Genomic DNA, 15,536 nt, shown 5'->3' on the forward strand with positions numbered 1-15,536 from the left:
AGAGAGATTCAGTTTCTGCATTCTGCTCACACACTGATCTTTTTGACACGATGAAAAGCTGCACTATGCAGGTGATGAGCAGAGGCAAGGCGAGGCATCCCATTGTGAGGCAAAATTGGTAGGTCTAGAAGGACTGGCACAGACAAAACTTCTGGAAGCAAGTGACTTGCCTCTTGGAGGTACAGCTATGTTACATTGCAAGATGAATGATGGGGATAATTCGCCAGAAAATAAATTCAACACTAACTGCAATAAATAAACATTTTGAAGTAAATACCAGTATTAACCTTTTTAGCTTCAATTACATTTTTATGCAAATCATTCAATTAGGATTTTGTAGATACTAGGCCAGTATAATAAGGGTTTTACACTTATGCCTCTGGTAGCAATGATTAATACCCTGCACTTACCAAGATCACGATAACCATGAGTATAATATGAAAATTATCAGACCAGTTTTTTTAATCATGAAATTTCTTATCCTTTTGGTCCTTTAGTCAAAATTTTTCAAATCCAAAAGCTACATTATAGTAACATCGCTTAGCCAACCTAGAATCACAGAGGCACCTTCTCCTTTATGGGGCTTTTGAATTAGGGCCATGTGATTTTCTGCATCGAACAGAACCATCGCAAAGTATCGATCCCGAATTCTCTCACCACCATTCGTATTTACAATGGCACAATTTAGTTAATGATTACTATTACAATCAGTTGTGTAGCCAATAAGAGATTTGATAATCAGCAGTACAAAGGAAAGAAGGCTGGCAAATACAATGGAGAATCTGCTTCACTGAAGAATGACTACCACTTTTTTTCTTCCTTCATTATAATCTACAGTCATGGTAATAATTCAAGGAGGCCTGTGGACACGGTGGCATAGTGGTGATGTTGTTGGACTAATAATCCAGAGGCCCAGGCTAATGCTCTGGGAACACGGGGGTTCACATCCTATCATGGCAGCTGGTGGAATTTGAATTCAGTTCATAAATCTGGAACATTGATTTTTGTAAAAACCCATCTGGTTCACTAATGTCCTTTACGGAAGGAAATCTGCCGTCCTTACCTGGTCTGGCCTATGTGTGACTCCAGACCCACAGCAATGTGGTAGGCTCTTAAATGCCCTCTGAAATGACCTAGCAAGGTCAGTTCAAGGCCAATTAGGGATGTGCAACAAATGCTCGCCTGGCCAGCAATGTTCACATCCTTTGAAAGAATAAAGGAAAAAAAAACTGAAGTCTTAAAAACAACCCCAACAAATTTGTGGGTTCTGTATATTAGCCACGTCAGGTCTAAAACCCAAGTAGTAAATGTTGACTGGGCTAGCCAAGCTAATACAGAAGCTGTGGCTTGGACACCAGCGAGTTTGATTTCTCATTTCTGTAGGGAACAGTGAATTTCTATCCACAAAGTCATGGAGTTGAACATCCATACTTTCACCATCATACCAAAATACTAAAGAAATGTAACAACATCTTCGTTCATATGAAGTTCTGACACTGTTCTGACTAATGATGCACAAAGTGAACAGTGGATCATTTTCAGAGATGAGTGCCATATCCATATGGAGCAGGAGAACTCATCAATCAAAGCCTCGAATTCATAGTCTTTTAGCAGAAATAAGAGCAAAGCATAGTTTTATGTAATTCCCCAAACAGCATGGAATCCAGAGGATCCAACAGATTCAGCAGGAAATTACTGAAGAATATCAGATTTTGAGGAGGATATATCATGCACCACTCCACCTTTAATAACCTGGGAAACCAAGAATCGTAATATTCCAAAGTTTTTCTATGTGCTGGAATAAATTAAACACAAATGGTTGCTGCATAAAACCATGTGCTGCTCAAGTGAAAGTATGATAGAAGTAAATTTTCTTTGGCCCATCAAAGCTGTCTTCTCCACAAAACATGCAAAATATTCCCTACTGAAGAATCTATCCCACCTTCAGAGGTAAAGTTGTACAAGACTATTCCGTAATCCCCAGCAGAAATGAAGCAAAACTCCAGATTATGCCCACAGTTTATTCAATCACCAGCAGTTACTTCTCCTTGTACGACACTCCTACTCCTGCCCCAATAGCATCAGAAACAGGAAGGTTATACCTTTGTTGTCTACACGTCCTCAAAACTTCAACAAAAACAAAATACCAAAGATGCTCAAAATCTGCAATCCTGTTCCAAATATTTATTCATAAATTGTGGAAAATTAAATGAATCTCTTCTAGACCCTACCCATGGCTTTGAAACCTTTTCAAAAATAGATGCACAAATCTGGGCACAATATTTTAACTACTGCTTTATTGAGGCTCTGCATCATAATTTATAGGATTTACAATTTTATTTCCATCGGAAGCATGAATTGATCCATTGAGGGAACAGAGGCTCAAACACTATTGATGCTATTCCATACTTGGTTTGTCCAATGTTACTGAATATGGAACTGAATTATCAGTTGATGGCATGGTAGAGCTCAACTCCATTGGCTGCAACCCATAATAAGAACAAAAAAATGCTGGAAAAACTCAGCAGGTCAGGCAGCATATATGGAGAGAAACAGACTTAACAGTTCAAGTCGATGACCTTTCTGTGCAGCCTATAGTCAATATCTGCACCAATATAAAAGGAGCTGGTTGAAACTGCTGCTCAGTCAGAAACTAACACACAGGGCAGTCCACATGTAACTCCTCTGATTCAGCAAATGATTGGGAGTCGGGTGAACAGGGGCAGGGTTTGGAAAAGGAAATACAGTACCTTAATGACCTCTTTTGATTAAACCTGCTTCAAGTCCTAGAGATTGACCACACCTTGTTTTCACAAAGAACCAAATACGTATTGTTGAAAAAGAGAGGCATTTTTTGTCGAACCTCTTCATTTTGCACTCATCAGGATGATTTACAAGAATACCAAATGTAAAGGGAACAACATTTTTAGACATTTTTACATTTGGCATTCTTGAGAATTATCCTGATAAGTGTAAGTCAAAAAGCTTCAACAAAAAATGTCTCTTTTTTCAGCAATACTCAAGTTCTGTACTACCAGACAATGATGGTATCAATGATTTATTTATCTCAGTCTGGTTCAGTAGCACATGCACCTGAGTGTCAATAAAACATGACACAATGGGATGTTGAACCATATTCATGATCATCTAGGATTCCTAATCACAGATGCTTTGTTATGGTAAGTGCAAATCAGAGGTCAGGTATTTTCCCTTCCAGTCAACTCTCATACACTTTCTAGCAGCTCCAAGGTGAAGCAATGAATGAGGAAGAGGGGAAAAAAAATACAGGAATCTTATCCTCAACAACAGGAAAACGTGACATAAGGCAGCTTTAGAAACTTCCTCGTGTTTTAGTCTCTTGAAAATCAGGTCACACAACACACTCAGTGAAGCTGCACTCAAGTGCAAGGTACTGAAAGTAACGTATGCACTTGCCTGAAATGAAAAGGCAATTGAATGCAGAATTTTAAAACTTGGCATACACACAAATATTTTCCAGGGCTGGTAGGGGAAGATCATATGCTTCCACCTGAAAAGGTCAAAGTGATAAGTTTTCTTGTGATCAATCCCAATTGGCTAACCTACCCATGATATGTAGACTATAAAAAAGAAAAACAGGTTATTCAATAAACTGTACTTTTTGACTATGACATTAAGATGTATTTCAAATCCAAGAGATTATACCAATGCAGAATAAAATCCCACATGCAGCACTCTTATCACAAGCAGGTATTGGAAAGCATATTTTACACAGATATTGCTCCACACAGACAGCAAATAGAAAAGTAAAGCACATGCTATAGCTGAAAATTGCAAAATAGCATATCAGTAGATGCAAGTAAATAATATAGGCAAAAGCAAGGTGGATGAAGTAACAGAACATTACAGCTCACCAACTACAGCACAGAAGCAGAGCAAGAGATAGAAAGGAAGAAAGCTTGTAGACCTTCAGAAGAACTGGTTGATTTAGCTGCAGGCTTATTTGCTTGTTTTAGGCAGTCATCTTGTTCTTCATCTAAGCTGCTCAGAGCATTCAACTGGTTTACTATCTCTGTAAACAGAAGCCAGTTGAAATAATGAGGTGGTCAGGAATTTTTGCAACAAGCAACAGAGGCAAAATCCCTAAAGACATTTCTTATCAGATTCATGTTATTCCTCATTTGCAATTCTCATAAGAGATTGATGTTTCTCAAATTGTACTGGTTGGTGAGTATTCTTCCCACAGTTACATGAAAAATGAACCAAAGAAACTGCTTTGCTCTTTTGCTTCCTAACTTCCAAATACAGTTGCCAGAGTTGTCTTCTACTTATGTGATATGATTAAAGCTGCTACAGTTGTGTTTTAGCATTACCACATTGAAAACAGATGAGGCTAAAAGCATTAAACTTGAGGATTACATATTTGTAATAGTTTTATGAGATTCTTACATTTGAGAGTATTAGAGTCAGGATTAGCTTTTCAATCTTAAAGAATGAAGAAAATACAATGTTACGCCAATATTGGCATTTCTGATGGCACTAATACAGAAGGCAGCGAGTTTTAATAAAACCAACAGAGAAACTGTAACCTTAAAATGTCTCTCACTGTTATGTTGTGAAGGATGCATTCACACCGAGCTCCTCACCTCAGTTTCCATGTGTTGTGAGCTACAAATCAAAGACTCAAGTGGGGTAAGATTTTAAAACAAAGGTGTCACTTTGGGAAGCTCCTGAATGCCTTTAGCAGTGAGTTTTAGAGCAACGTGATTGAGGTATGGAAGATTGTCATTCTTTTGTTGCATTCTTTAAAATAAAATGGCAGCTTTCTCTTGAACAATAAATGATTCGAGAAAGAAACCTGTCAAAGACTCAGTACCACTCCTTTAAAATAAATTATTCTCTGAACCAAAGACAGTTGGCAAAAGCCCCAAGTTGCTCAATTCTTGTCATCATCTCCAAATGCCAGTCAAACAGTTTCTATACAGTTTTATTTGGGGCTGTCTTACAAGCTGGCATCAAAACCTGCTTTGTTATCCATTCACGGGATACGGACATTATTGGCAAGGTCAGCATTTGTTGCCCATTTGTTGTCCTTGAGAAGGCGGTGGTGAGCTGCCTTCTTGAACTGCTGCAGTTCATGTGGTGTAGGTACACCCACAGTGCTGTTAGGAAGTTCGTTCCAAGAATCTGACCCAGTGACAGTTAAGGAAAGTGATATATTTCCAAGTCAACGTGGTGGCGTTCTTGCATGCTTGTAGCCTTTCTTAGCTTATAGGTAATAAAGGTCGTGATTTTGGAAGGCATTATTGGAGGAGGCTTGATGAGTTGCTGCAGTGCATCATGTACATGGTACACACTGCTGCCACTATGTGCTGGTGGTGGAAGTGGTGAATGTTTATGGTAGTGGATGGGTGTTGATCATGTGGGCTGCTTTACGGACCTACAAACATATGAATTAGGAGCAGTAGGCTATTATCTCGGATGATGTCGAGCTTCTCGAGTGTTGTTGGAGCTGCATTCATCCAGGCAAGTGGAGGATATTCCATCACAATCCTGACTTGTGCCTTGTAGAAAGTGGACAGGCTTTGGGGAGTCAGGAGATAAGTTACTCACTGCAGAATTCCCAGCTGCTGGTCTGCTTTGGTAGCCACAGTATTTATATGGCTAATCCAGTTCAGTTTCTGGTCAACAATAACCACCAAAATGTTGATGCTGGGGATTCAAGGATGGCAATGCTGTTGAACGTTACGTAATGGATATTACAGAGGTGCAAAATTATAGAGTACTTATAATGGGGGATTTTAATTATCCAAGTATAGACTGGGATTGTATTAGTGCAAAGGGTAGACAGGGGCAAGAGTTCCTAGAGTGTGTTCAGGAAAATTTTCTTCAGTAGTATGTTTCCAGTCCAATGAGGAAGGAGGCATTGCTAGATCTGGTTCTGGGGAATGAAGTGGGCCAAGTAGATCAAATGTCAGTAGGAGAACATTTAGGAGGCAGTGATCATTGTATCATAGGCTGACTATTGAAAAGGACAAAGAACAGGCCAGGGTGAGAAAAATTAATTGGGGGAAAGCCAACTTCAATGGGATGAGAACAGATCTGGGCTGAATAAATTGGAGTCAAAGTTGGCAGGAAAAACAGTAGCTGATCAATGGACTACGTTCAAAGAGGCGCTAATTTGAGCACAATCAAGGTATATTCCCTCGAAAGGGAAAGGTAGAGCAAACAAATTCAGAGCTCCCTGGATGTCAAAAGAGATAGAAATTAAAATAAAGAAAAAGTGTGCTTTTGACAGATGTCAGGTAGAAACTACAATTGAGAACCTAGCTAATCTAGAAGGTTCAGAGGGGAGGTGAAGAAGCAAATAAGAGAAGCAAAAAGGGAGTATGAAAAGAGACTGGCAGCTAACATAAAAGGGAATCCCAAAGTCTTCTATAGGCATATAAACAGTAAAACGGTGGTAAAAGGAGAAGTAGCATATAAACAGTAAAAGGAGAAGTAGGGGTGATGAGGGACCAAAAAGGGAATTTACACATGGAGGCAGAGACATAACTGAGGTATTAAATTTACTTTGTGTCTGTCTTTACCAAGGAAGAAGACACTACCCAGGCCACGGTAAAATAGGAAGGAATTCAAACACTCGAAGGGTTTAAAATTGAAAGAAAGGAGTTATTGGATGGGTTATCTGTACTTAAAGTTGATGAGGTGATGGGACTGGATGTGATGCACCCAAGGATACGCAAGAAATGAGAATGGAAATTGTGGAGGTGCTGGCTATAATTTTTCAGGTCTTCCTTAGACTCAGGGGTGGTGCCAAAGGACTGAAGAACTACAAATATTACAGCCTTGTTCAAAAAAGGGTGTAAGGATTAGCCCAGCAACTACAGGCTAGTCAATTTAACTTTGGGAATGAGGAAACTTCTAGAAACAATAATTCAGGACAAAATTAATAATCACATGGACAAATGTCGGTTAATTAAGGAAAAGCAGCATGGGTTTCTTAAGGAAAAACATATTTAACTAACTTGCTGGAGTTTTTTTGAAGAGGTATCAGAGAGGGTTGATGAGGGCAATGTTGTTGATGTGGTGTATGTGGTGTGATACAATCTCACAACAGGCCTGTGAGAAAAATTATAGCTCATGGAATAAAAGGGACAATAGTAACATGGATATGGAATTGGCTGAGTGTCAAGAGACAGAGTAGGGGTTAATGTATGTTTTTTGAGCTGGGGGAAGGTTTGTAATGGACTTCTCCAGGGGACAAGTGCTGGGACCCTTGCTTCTCCTGATATACATTAATGACCTAGATCTTGGTGTGCAGGGGCACAATTTCGAAGTTTGCAGATGATACAAAACTTGGAAGCACTGTGAACTGTGAGGAGGACAGCGTAAACTTCAAAAGGACATAGACAAGGTGGTGGAACGGGCGGACAGGTGGCATATGAAGTTCAATGCAAAGAAATATGAAGTGATTCATTTTGGTAGGAATAACTGGAGAGACAGTACAAAATAGGGGGTACAATACTAAAGGGGGTGCAAGGGAAGAGGGACCTGGGTGTACATGTGCTTAATCACTAAAGGCGGCAGGAGAGATTGAGAGCAGGGCTAATAAAGCAAACAGTATCCCGGGTTTTATCAATAGGGTACAAGAGCAAGAAGGTTACGTTGAGCTTGTATGAGCCATTAATTCAGTCTCAGCTGGAGTATTGTGTCCAGCTCTGGGTGCCGCACTTTAGGAAGGATGTGAAGGCATTGGAGAGGTTGCAGGAAAAATTCACAAGAATGGTTCCAGGAATGAGGAACTTCAGTTATGAAGACAGATTGGGGAAGTTAAGACTGTTTTCCTCAGAGAAAAGGCGGCTAAGAGGAGATTTGATAGAGATATTCAAAATCATGAGTCTGGACAGAGTAGAAACCTTGATTGAAATCTTTAAGATCCTGAGGGGTCTTGACAGGGTGGATGTGGAGAGGATGTTTCCTCTTATGGGAGAATCTAGAATTAGAGGTCACTGTTAAAAATAAGGGGTCGCTCATTTAAGACAGGGATGAGGAGAATTTTTTTCTCTCTGAGAGTTGAGTGTCTTTGGAGCACTCAAGGCAGTGGAAGCAGAGTCTTTGAATACTTTTAAGGCAGAGCTAGATAGATTCTTGATAAACAAGGGGGTGAAGGATTATAGGGGGTAGGCAGGAATGTGGAGTTGAGGTTACATCAGATCAGCCAGGATCTTATTGAATGGCGAAGCGTGCTCGAGGGGTCAAGAGGCCTACTCCTGCTCCTAATTCATATGTTCGTATGTAGATAGGGAAAAACTGTTCCCACTCCTAAAAGGATCAAGAACAAGAGGGCACAGTTTTAAAGTAATTAGTAAAAGAAGAAACAGTGATGTTAAGAAAAACTTTTTCACACAGCAAGTGTTTGGGTCTGGAATGCTTTGCCTGAGACTGTGGAGGAGGCAGGTTCAATAGAAGCTGTCAAAAGGGAATCAGACTGTCATCTGAAAAGGAAGAATGTGCAGGGTTACAGGGTGAAAGCGGAAGAATGGAGCTAGGTGAGTTGCTCATTTGGAGAGCCGGCGCAGACGCAATGGGCCAAATGACCTCCTTCTGGACTGTAACAATTCTGTGATTCTGTGGGAAGTGCTTACATTATCTCTTGTTGGATATGGTCATTGCCTGGCATTTGTGTGGAATGAATGTTAACTTGTCACTTATCAATCCAAGCCTCAATGTTGTCCAAGTCTTACTATATGCAGGCATGTTCTGCTTCATCTACTTGCCTTGTAACCTTTTATGTTGTTTTCCTTAGTATTGTTCCCTAAACTTTACCAAATGCAATATACTTGTTACTCTTTTATTTGGTTAATAAACATTTCTCACTTTATCAGCATCATCTCCTTCAGTTGTTTAAATTTCTGATTTCATAATGATCATCCCATCTTACTCATATGATTTCTTTTTATTAATTGACGGGACATGGGCGTTGCTGGCTAGGCCAGCATTTATTGCCCACCCCTAGTTGCCCTTGAGAAGGTGATGGTGGTCTGCCTTCTTGAACCGCTGCAGTCCATGTGGTGTAGGTACACTCACAGTTCTGTTAAGGAGGGAGTTCCAGGATTTTGACCCAGCCACAGTGAAGGAACGGTGATATATTTCCAAGTCAGGATGGTGAGTGGCTTGGAGGGGAACTTCCAGGTGGTGGTGTTCCCATGTGCCTGCTGCCTTTGCCCTTCTAGATGGTAGGGGTCATGGATTTGGAAAGTGCGGTCTATGGAGCCTTGATGAGTTTCTGCAGTGCATTTTGTAGATAGTACACACTGCTGCCACTGTTTGTCGGTGGTGGAGGGAGTGAATGCTTGTGGAAGGGGTGCCAATCAAGTGGGCTGCTTTGCTCTGGATGGCGTCAAGCTTCTTGAGTGTTGTGGGAGCTGCACTCACCCAGGCGAGTGGAGAATATTCCATCACACACCTGACTTGTGCCTTGTAGATGGTGGACAGGCTTTGGGGAGTCAGGAGGTGAGTTACTTGCCGTGGGATTCCTAGCCTCTGACCTGCTCTTGCAGCCACAGTATTTATATGGCTAGTCCAGTTCAGTTTCTGGTCAACGGTAACCCCCAGGATGTTGACAGTGGGGGATTCAGATGGTAATTCCATTGGACAACAAGGGGCGATGGTTAGATTCTCTCTTGATCAGTTGTTACATTTAATTTCAAAGTGCCTCTAAACTCCATTGGTTTCTATTTGGAGAATTTGAATGTTGTTATTATACAAGGTTGAGAACACATTGCTTAAGCAGCTGTGTTTTCACAACATACCTGTTGCCAACTCTTCGAAAGCATTTGAAAACAAGCCGCATTTTCTCTGTTCCTCACCGTATCAAGCACAGTATGGTGAAAGGAAGGCCTGCATCCAGACCTCTTCAATGCTGCACTGAAACCAGAGCCTGAAAGATGCACGAGCATGCCAAGGTGACATATTTTACTTCCATTGGATGCTTTTGTCCCCAATTTGTGGTTCGCAACATGAGAATGCTGAAAGTAGGAACTTCATGAGCATCTCAATCCAGGTCATTGTAGGACTCTAACTGCTAGCAGTAGGGCGAGGTTTCATCTGTTCAGATTCAAGTCCAGGTCCCAGATGTAAAGGCTCCACCCTAATCCATAACACAATCTAATCACTATGCATTGAATTTACGGGATAGCTTTGGTTGGCACATCAATATTGACTTCACAGATAGCCTTTGAGAGAGATGGCCAGCTGAAATCACAATACATCCTTAGTAATGAAGCAATTAACTTGGTCTTTGCAATGCTGAACATTACATGCTGTTAACCTGTCCGGTTATCTATATCTATCTACAACAATTCAGTTGTTGTTTGGCTTTTGGATTGAGTTTTATCCATTCTGTGAAAGTGCATCCTGCACCAAAAAGGGCACCACCTCATCTGGTTAATACAATGGGGAAGCACATTTCCATTAGAGATTTCTGCATAGATCAATTGAGGCTATATTTTATAGCCCAATATTGCTTTCCTTTAAGGAAGTTGTTTCTCAGATATAAACCAAAAACTCAGCTTCTGACTGAGACGAGGATGCCAAGCAGCACTGAAATCTCTGGAAATATTAAGCCACAAAAGGTCACAGTATTCAAAATGCGTCTCACAATGCTTTATAATTAAAACCAATGCTAGTGGCATAGCGGACTAGTATTCCAGAGACCCAGGGTAATACTCTGGGGACCCAGGTTCAAAACCCACCACGGCAGATGGTGAAATTTGAATCCAATAAAACCTGGAGTCAAAAGACTAATGATGACCATGAAACCATTGCTGATTGTTATAAAAATCCATCTGGTTCACTAATGTCCTTTAGGGAAGGAAATCTGCCATCCTTACTTGTTCTGGCCTAAATGTGACTCCAAGCCCACAACAATGTGGTTGATTCTTAAATGCCTCTGAACAAGGACAATTAGGGATTGGCAATAAATGCTGGCCTAGCATCTCATGAATGAATTAAAAAAAAGACATATAGCATGGATATAGTCAAAAACAAAGAAAAAGTCTAGTTCATTATACCTATTCCATCCACCAACCATATATAACCTATTCTATTTTGGATCTACCCAGCCCAATTAATCTCCCAAGGAAACATGGTACAAAATTTCTTCCCATTTAGAATATTGTGAGCAATTTTGGGCCCCGTATCTCAGGATGGATGTTCTGGCCCCGGAGAGGGTCCAGAGGAGGTTCACGAGAACGATCCCAGGAATGAAAGGCTTAACGAGGAACGTTTGAGGACTCTGGGTCTACACTCGATGGAGTTTAGAAGGATATGGGGGGGGTTACAGAATACTGAAAGGCCTGGATAGAGTGGACGTGGGGAAGATGTTTCCATTAGTCGGAGAGACTAGGACCCGAGGGCACAGCCTCAGAGTAAAGGGAAGACCTTTTAGAACAGAGATGAGGAGAAACTTCTTTAGCCAGAGAGTGGTGAATCTATGGAATTCTTTGCCACAGAAGGCTGTGGAGGTCAGGTCATTGAGTGTATTTAAGACCGAGATAGATAGGTTCTTGATTGGTAAAGGGATCAAAGGTTATGGGGAGAAGGCAGGAGAATGGGGTTGAGAAACTTATCAGCCATGATTGAATGGCGGAGCAGACTCGATGGGCAGGATGACCTAATTTCTGCTCCTATGTCTTATGGTCTTATGGACTTATCTCTCCAAGTGTAAATCAAGCACGATTTCAGCACATCCATCAACCTTCCAAAAGCAACTGACATTTATATAGCACCTTTAACAGCAAAACATCCAATCTGAACCTCCCCTGTCTCATTCAGCCTTGAGTAGTGGCTTTTCCCCCAGTGTGGCATCTTATGGTCTCAGCAGTTCTGTAATCCATCATCTTTATTTCTGTGTTATTAACACTTTCAATCTCATTCCTAACAACACAGGCATTCACAGGCAGAAACAGACATCAGGTCTAGTGATCCATGTTGCTGCATAGGACCCCAAAAAACAGCAATGTCATGACCTCCTGAACTAGTGGCTCAGTTGTCCGCAGGGAATGATTAGGGAAAATAGTGGCCCAAAAGGCAATTCCTAAGGAACAAGGACATTTGAACTGATCAAATGAGATTTTGTGGATACACTACTGCTGGCAACTGAAAAATCCCACTTCAACTCTTTTCTCAATACTGCCTCAGCCTCTACCACAGGAGAAATGTAGAGAAGTTTACTGTTAAATATGGCCTACGGCAACAGATCAACTTATTAAAAAACTACTTGAGTTTATGGATCAGACATTTAAGTCTGGGTGAATGAGTCTGGATGGACTTAGAAATTTCATGTGCTTCCTGGGTGCAAACAGTTCAGAAGGATACTTCAGAATCAAAATATTAAGACCAGAAAGCTGAAAGTCATTGGCAAGGTCCTCGCTGTTCTTAAAAAGGGACAAGAACATAAACATGTTCTGATGTCATTTGACAACTTTTAATACCTACAATTTGAGAGATCCTATTAAAAATGCTCAAAACTAGTGTCTTCGATATAACTGGCTTTTGTTCCGATAATTGAATTTCTATTCCCCCTTCCGCACACTAAAAGCCTCTTTTGGCACATGGATGGGTTAGAAATTTGTTCTGAAGTCTGATCTAATTGTGCCTCACACTCAGGTAGGTGATATCTGGCCTTACTTTGCACTGTGACATTGTTAGGATCATGCTGGGCAATCACAGTATGAACTCATATCAATGGAATAGCATGTCATGTGATCCCTTCATTCCTATTTACTTCAATGTAAAATTTACATATTCAAAGATAGTTTAGTGAGTAAATGATCTGCACGTCCTAGGAGTGAGCCTTGCAGAGCAGAGAGATTCTTAGGCCACTCCCCTGTTTATGCTGAGTAACCTAATATCAACTAGGTCGTCTTTAGGGCCTCAGTGTTTATAGCAAAGAAATAAGATTCAGTCAAGGTTTCGACCCCGACTAGAAGCTGCATAACAATTAGGAAAGCTCTGATTGGCCACACTATCAATCCACCTCACTATCTCCACCATCACCACCATTTTCCCCAGTCAAATAACCCACAAACACTCACATTCAGAGACAAAAAGAGGACATTTGAATAAGACATCAGAGAGGTGTCAATGCTTTTAGAGTTATATCTCAACACAAATCACATGACAAGGGAAGAAAATTGGCGGAATAAAAGTTATATTTACATAAATTTTACCATAAAGTCAGTCATATTTGGAAACATTTTAAGCATTGGTACTCAACATTTTAATATTCAAAAGGTATAAGAAGCAACATATTAGAGATTTCTATTATTGGGAATTTATCAAATCCTATTCTAAAGACTAAGAAAAAATGCCTTCAAATAACATTATTCTCAAGCTCTGAAAATGTAAGAATCAAAAGAAGTGCTGTATGGCAAAACATTAAAAAATTCAGTAGAATGCTTTTAGTCTGATTCTTTTCAGGGCCTTAATCCTAAGTGAGGAATGCTTTCCATTCACTCCTCCTTGATAATTTTGACAATTCAAATCTGACACATCGTCAGAACTTTCCCCACAGGTGATGCAATCCACTAGGGGAAAAAGCATGCTGAATTCGTTATTTATAAAATGCTGAGATGCGCACCTTTGTGAGCTTAAAGAAATTATTAATCACAAAGAGTGATATAAAACAAAAATTAAAAAGAAAGAAAATAATCTTATTGTCACGAGAAGGTAGAGCTAATGTTAGTTTTGACTAGATGACAAACTCTGGCAGCGTGAATTTACTTTGAATTTCCTGCTCCTGTATCAAAATGATTCCCAAAGGCGAGGAAGGTGACCAGGAGGTAGCCAAAAATGGAAACATCCAATTGGTGCTGGAATATCAATTCTTTCCTCTTTTTAACACGAGTCATTCTATGCAAATTGCAAACACTGCAAAATTCCTTTAAATTTTACTGATTGTTTCATGGTATTAGGGAAATGCAGAATTACACACTTCAGAGAGTATGAATTAGGAATTCCTTCCAGTTAAATATTTTAGTACATAAAAATGTTACTGAGTTTTAAATGTTGCTTTTTTCCCAAGATTATATGGCAGAATTGTTATTCATTCACATTCTGATCACATAAAAAAATCCTTACAATTTGCTTTTTTAAATTTAGATATTATTCTACAATCATAATAATTTTTATAATAAAATGTTACACACTATGAAATACCAAGAAAATGCAACACACAAGATGTTAATAAGCAATGTAGCCCTTAAAATTCAAGATGATGTAGAGAATTGCACTGCAGCTCGTACTCCTGATTTGTGTAATATCTCCTTGTAATTTATGCTGCACTTCTTGCAATGCCAGTATATTCTTCTTATGATGTGTGCCCAGAAATGAACACACTACTTCAAGCGTGGTATAACCCAGGGCTTTATATGGAGGCAGCATAACTTCTACTCCCATGTATTCTTTTCTTCTAGATATCATGGCTAGCATTCCATTAGCCTTCTTGACAATTTTTTGTGCCTATTCATGAAATTTTCATGATCTATGTGCATGGACTCCTGTTTTTTTCTAATCATGCTGTTCAATGATTTCCTAATATATCAAATCAGGAGTACGAGCATCACAAACCTTCCGATGAACATTTTATACATCTCCAACTTATTGGTTGTTTGGCTAGAAAGCTAGTTTCTTAGTTAAATTTGGGTCAGATTTATATAACAAACAACTATTTAAGTCCCTTTTAAAAACTGTTCTCACTCAAGCAACCAAGATGTACCACTTCAAATTAATCTTAAAAGGTTCACAAAGTTAAAGTCAAGATCACAATGTCCTGCTGTTGAAAACTAGTCAAGTTACAAAATAAAAACATCACAAAGTACACCTTCAAAGCAGAGTGATGGCTCCTGTCTCAATCTAAAGCTATATAAAGAAATAAAAATGCAGTCTAAGTCAGCAACATGAAGCTCATATACTGTACTCTATTGCTACTACAGCATCAATTTTGAAAATAATAGAGTCATTAATTAAATGACATTCAGCGATTGAAATTTTCTTGAAAAAATATAGTGTGAAGTTTACAAATATTGTTCATCAGACATAAAATGCTTAAATAATAGCTAAGTCACCCACACACAGAAATAGGAGTAAGCCATTCAATCTCTCAAGCCTGTTCTGCTATTCAATGAGACCATGGCTGATCCATGACTTAACTCCACATACCCATCTTTGCCCCATATCCTTTAATACCCTTTGGATAACAAAAACTATCAAGTCCAGGTTTAAAATTTGATCTAGCATCAATTGCTGTTCATGGACGAGAGTTTCAAACTTTTACCATGCCTTGTGTATAGAAGTGTTTCTTAACTCCTGAAAGGTCTGGGTCTAATTTTTAAGTTATGTCCCCAAGTCCTAGACTTCCCAACCAGCAGAAATAGTTTCTCTGTATTCACCCTCTCTGTTCCCTTAATGTCCTGAAAACTTTGATCAAATCACCGCTTAACCTTCTAAATTCCAGAGAACACAACCCTGGTTTGTGTAATATCGCCTTGTAA

General features: G+C 39.6%; 1 protein-coding gene across 1 annotated transcript in view; it reads right to left on the bottom strand.

Moving 5' to 3' along the window:
- Nucleotides 1–15,536, bottom strand: part of ehbp1 (EH domain binding protein 1) — a 387,240-nt gene that overhangs the window by 235,141 nt on the left and 136,563 nt on the right. The gene's annotated exons all lie outside the window — the stretch shown is intronic.

The sequence above is a fragment of the Cetorhinus maximus genome, chromosome 14 (genome assembly GCF_964194155.1).
Source record: "Cetorhinus maximus chromosome 14, sCetMax3.hap1.1, whole genome shotgun sequence".
Classification (NCBI taxonomy): Eukaryota; Metazoa; Chordata; class Chondrichthyes; order Lamniformes; family Cetorhinidae; genus Cetorhinus; species Cetorhinus maximus.